The sequence below is a fragment of the Pyrus communis genome, chromosome 12 (assembly GCF_963583255.1).
Source record: "Pyrus communis chromosome 12, drPyrComm1.1, whole genome shotgun sequence".
Classification (NCBI taxonomy): domain Eukaryota; kingdom Viridiplantae; phylum Streptophyta; class Magnoliopsida; order Rosales; family Rosaceae; genus Pyrus; species Pyrus communis.
In genome coordinates, this window is record NC_084814.1 from 22299954 (window position 1) to 22305901 (window position 5948).

The 5948-nt window shown below is 38.9% G+C and overlaps 1 pseudogene; it reads right to left on the bottom strand.

Annotated features, from left to right (window-relative positions):
- Window positions 1–730: 730 nt before the first annotated feature.
- LOC137711594 (probable cyclic nucleotide-gated ion channel 16) lies at window positions 731–4520 on the bottom strand (annotated as a pseudogene).
- Window positions 4521–5948: the final 1428 nt, after the last annotated feature.

Consider the following 5948-nt stretch of genomic DNA (forward strand, 5'->3'; position numbering starts at 1 on the left):
CTTTTCATTTCGATGTTTCTTGTAATTGAAGAACCATTTGTATTTTCAAGTTGTACTGATTTACACCATTGACAACTACGTTGAATTTGACGTTGGAGGCTATGAGGCTGGTTTCGAGGAATTGCAAAGCAAGTTTAAGGAGAAAGGGTACAGGAGGTGCCGCACTTAGTGGTTTGGAGTCTTTGCAACCCATACGAAATTGGGCTAGTGTTTGTTCCTTGTACACAACATGGGGTGACGATGTTGAAGGGCTATAAGTCTATAACAAACACTCGTCTGATCAAGTCCTTCCTAGACAACGATGGTGAATTAGCCACCACCGTGTCATGGAAGTTGCCATCGCCAAAGAAGTAACGCTATCAAACTCTGGTTGTAGTGGACTGACTGACTGGTTCATTCACTAGTCATAAAACTTGCTCAGTTCCATTACATGTTTCCTTACATTTTACAAACTAGAAATTATCAGATCCGAATATGTAGCAATACAAACTCTATCTCTCTCTCTCTCTCTCTCGCTCTCTCTCTCTCTCTCTCTCTCTCTCTCTCTCTCTCTCTCTCTCTCTCTATATATATATATATATATATATATACACACCTGTATATTTTAATTCATCAACATATATAATTGGCTAATAGTTACAAGAATTGATCTCAGTAACCTCATAACTAGTCAGTCTATTTGGTATTTATTGTGGCAAAAATCAAAGGATTCTGATTATTATATACTCAACTAATCTGCTGAAAAATCAGGCTCATCTGGCTTGAACAGTTTTTTGGGCATACTGGTTTCATCATGGTGAATAACTGATGCCACTTTCTGAATCCCTCTTCTTGTGGTTGCAGCAAATTTGGAAGCCAACAATGCCGGCCAAAGTGGAATACTGTGCCCCAAGTTCGCCTCAGACGATGACCTCTTAGCACCTCCTATACTACTAGTCCCTACTCTTGATTCATTGCCATTGCCATTGCCATGCTAGTACTCCTCCTCTTTTGCCAACTCCATTGCCAACTTTCGCTTCCTAAACCTTCTCCAAGCAACTTGTATTAAACAAGCCCCCCAAGTTCTCCACTGGTGTGAATAGTACCGAAAAGCATGCTGCAGTTTTTTGCTGTGAAGGCGCTTGAATTGATTGGCAACGTACTTGAGGTCTTCAGCTTTTAGTGCTAATGCCCCCCAAGTTCTCCACTGGTGTGAATAGTACCGAAAAGCATGCTGCAGTTTTTTGCTGTGAAGGCGCTTGAATTGATTGGCAACGTACTTGAGGTCTTCAGCTTTTAGTGCTAATGCCTCAACTTCGGTTAGGAACCTCACTGTGCGTGTCGAACATGGAAGGTTTGATGTAGGCATCAAGGCCCATGTGAGCAACTCTTCGCCGCAGAAATCACCCCGCTTGAGGGTAGTTGAGTTGTAGAACCCTGTCCTTCCACCATCAGTTGTGGAGCTCTCAAGTTGCCCTCTGATGATGAAAAGCATCTCATTCACAGGATCACCTTCCCTGATGATGTATGTGTTCCTGGTATTTAGGGATGACTCGAGGCGTTCACATATGGCGTCTAGAAGCTGATCGTCCATTTGTGCGAAAAAGGGTACCTGAAAACTAAAGAAAATTAGACCACCTTTCAATCTCATGAATTCAAATCAGTAATCGATCAGTGCCAACAACTTATAAATTCAGCTGCATTACGCTTATCAGCAAGTGTCAGCATGTGATCAATGGTATAGATTGACAGTCTCCCAAACATAACGCTTACACGGCGAACAAGGGCAAGACATAAATGCCTTTGGATTTGGCAGCGGAGATCCACAGGCAAGGATTGCAAAATGTTTTTCTCATCTACACCTCTTCTGGCACTCCACTTATATTGAACAAACCGACGAACTTGCTCTTGCAGCTCCGGAGGGAGCTGACGGTGCCTCATCCACTCCTCTGTGTCTCTCCTTTTTACCCGCCATTCCTCAAGTCTAATCGTTGCAGATTGCAGATAGGTCTTGAAGAAATCAGAAAGTTTATATAAAAAGTAATGAATATATCAGAACCATGCGAAGGAAAAATTAGAACTAGATTAACATTTTCTTGCATGTAGTAGATGCGTTGAGCAAATTATACCTGCATCTGGCTCATGATATGTGAGAAGAGAACTAGACCAAGAACGGCAATGAGAATGCAAAATGAGGTTTCACTGATCAAAGTGCTTGGCTTAATATCTTGTCCGTATGAACTGCGAATCGCGAAATGAGTACAAGACATGAGTTAGCACAAATAGCTTGCTTAATTTTCAACTGTATTCATTCCTTGACCGACAAGTAACTAGTATTATATGATCCAAATATAACAGCAAAAAATGCATTTTGGCTTGAGCTAGTAACAACAAAGCATACCCTAAATTTCTCATACCCCACCAAAGGCAGTAGAAATTTTTTTCCATGATGTATGCAGAAGCAACCTCATTAGTGAAAGCCTCCGCAAACATTCCAAAGTTTTGTGATTTTTAGCCAAAGTTTTCGTTCGCAGTTTTCGGCACTGGCACAATCAAGAAACGAAATTTTACAGGATGGAGAGTGTGTTATTCACTTCCTTTTTACATTCTTGCGTCCAGCATTCGTCATGCCGTCCAATGGACAGCACATACCATGAAGCTCCAACAATCTGCACTGAAGAACAACAACCATTGTAACAATCAAACCAAATTAAATAAGGCGCGCCATAGTAAATTGAGGGATCAGTTATTATCCCGCATTTTATGTTGTCAGACCACCAATTTGGCGCCAAATATTCGAAGAAGAGCTTATCGAAACAATGATATCAAAATCAACAATCTAGCAACGTAAGATGTCATTGTCAAATTGTAAGTACGTACTAATAATTGAAAGGAAAAAAAATGGGACACAAACACACACATAGATATAACTAGCTGGCCAGGTTCTTACATGTGCAATTAGACAAAACAGAACGAGATTGTAAGCTGCCCCTAACCAAGCAGTCTTGGCTACAACGCCAGTCGATTTAGTTATTTGCCCGTTGAGAGGGAAAAGTTGAATAAATTGAGGAATATATTGCATGAGCACAATTAGAGAAAGGGTATGATTAGCATGAGCAGCTGTTGAGTTTTTCACTGCGGGAATTACAAACCAAATCATAATCTGCAAAACAAAATAAATTATATTCCATAATTGATGATATTCGTTGGACACTGCTTGGATACTTCCTGCAAATTATAGTTTAACACATATGCACAAATAACTTGTTAAAAACAGAAAAGTAGAAGTAATCGAAAAATCGAGATCCACCTCTACTGAAGAAATGTACACCAAATTTGTACGGGAAAGGATTCCCGCACACCTGTTTTCTCATTTTGCACTGCACCTTTTGTTTCTGTCATTTGATTCTTCTTTGATTTATTCAGGCAACAACTAAAAAAAGGTGAGAAAAAGGTGTTAGGAATGTCGGTACTACAAGATAGAGAATGCACAACGTAAAGTAGAAAATGGACACCAAGAATTTATGTGGTTCGGCAATTTATGCCTACGTCCACGGAACCACGATCAATCTTCACGATATGAAAAGATGAGTACAACAAGAGTAGTCTTACCAAGCCAAAGACAAGGCTTGATGGATACAAGAAAGTATAACACACACTTTCTATCACTCCAAACTTCACTCACAATGTGTAGTGGAACACTCTCACTCTCACTCTTGGAGTGGAACTCTAGCTTTGGACACCCTTTGCTACTCACACTTGGTTACTTGATTACAACACTACACCCATATTTATAGGTGAAGGCTTGGCATTCTACTAGTTTCTAGTTCCTTCTACAAACTAGAACTGGTTTCTAGTTTCTAAAATATTCTACCAACCTCTAACTTAGATAATTCTAGACTAGCCACAAAATTGTAGCTTCTAGATCTTTCAATTTGCAACCAAGGAAGCTAGTACTCTCTAGCTTCTTCCATCAACTTAATAACATGCTAGAATTGTCTAGCATGCTCCAACCACCTCACTTGCTTACTAGAATAATCTAGAACATTCATTGTTGAGTAACTACCAGTGGGAGTGTAGAAATCATTGTTGAGTAACTACCTGTGGGAGTGGTAGGGAGGCGGCGAGATCGATAGAGAAGTCGCCCTTGAGGTAGCTGATGGCGATGGCCCTGGGGTCTTTAACGAGCTGGCCCCACCCGAAAACCCTAGAACCAGGGTCTATATACGCAATTCGAAATTTGACTAGGATATGGATAATGTAGAAGAAGTCAGCGAGGTGACCAAGATGCCAAGGCCCATGTCGATCTGGATGCAAGCGGCTTGGTCGCTGGACGTGGTGGGCAAGAAGAAATAGAGGGGGTCAAGGAAAAGGCCGGCGATGCATATGACAAAGAAGATGTGGTTCCATTGGGTCACGCGTTCGGATCCTGGGTCGAGGATCTGGTACCACCACGGGATCTTCGTGTTGAGGGAAAATGGGGTCGAGAAGTTGTGGAATCGAGCCGAGGCAGCGGCATATGGCTGGAAGCTGTGCATCATCTCTGGGCGTTTGGAGATTTAGCCATGAGAGAGAGAGAGATTTGTGGGGGAAATAAGAAAAAGAATAAGAGAGGAAGGCTGAGGTTTCGGGTTTTCATGACCGTTACATGAACGGGAAAAACGCGCCAAATGTTCATTGCCTTTTTTTTTTTTCCTCTCTCTTTCTACTTTTCATTTTGTAATTTGTTGTAATTAAAACGAAAAAAAAATTGAGTTGAAGACTGAAACTCTTATTATCTCTCTCTTGCATTTTTTAAAGCACATTTTGTAACGAATATCATAACACAATGTTTAAATTTGTTGAATTTGTGAAATAGAAAGGAATTCAGAATGTTACATAGAAGAACACATGTTTGTTTATATGAAAATACACGATATTATTCTATTGTTTATATGATTAAAGTAAATGGTGTGTGTCCCTTTTCCCCTTTTTGATCCAAAAATTTACATTGCCCCTATAATTAGATCACCTCTTTTCAGTATGTACTTTTGCTTTTCCACACAATTTTCTCAAAGTGTAGAACGGTAGTTTTCCAAATTTCATATTGCTTTTTTGATCCGATGTTCTCACCATCTACTAGATTAGAGGCCAACCACTATGTATGTGTCTTGATAATGAAGGAATTTAAATTCAAAGGGGAAAATAGTGGGAGAGGAAAAGTGGAGGAGTAAAAATATAGCTAATTCTTTTATAGACATTATTTTTTAGGCAATTAGTTACAATGATTATTTTTTACATTTTGTTGCAGAAATGATAAGTTTTTAGTAACGATAACATATTGATAACATATTGATTATATTATATGACATTAACGACCGAACGACGATGATATAATAATGACATAATAAAAACTGATCATTTATGTAACCAAATGTCAAAAATTGATCATTCTAACTAATTTCTCTTCTTTCTTTTTTTTTTTTTTTGGTTCATTATCAAACTTATTAATTAGGATGAAATAGTATAATTGACATTTTACACACTATAATTGCCAATGAGTATTTATTTACTAATAGTAAGTATAGAGAGATATACACCTACGATATCACATCCCAGAGTCTTCATTACCAAGGTGTATATGAATCAGTAACACCATACAGCAGTCAGTGAGCTTATAAAAAAAATTCCTTATATCAAACTAGTATTATACTAGTAACTCAAATGATGCCATGTAGAACATAATTTCCCTTGGAAGAGAGTGTTCCTTGTATATAATTTAATTGGTTCCTCACCCTCATTAGGACCTATAAATATGCACATATGAGCAAATGGTTTAGCAACCCCACAGAAACACTATATAGCTTGGTTATTTGTCAAGCAGAGCCACCTCAGTTTTGACAAATAATTAACTACAACCCAGAGAACCCATTAGACAAAATTAGTTGGACAAATTGGTTTTGGTTTTGGTTTTGTTGCGTAGAGCAGAC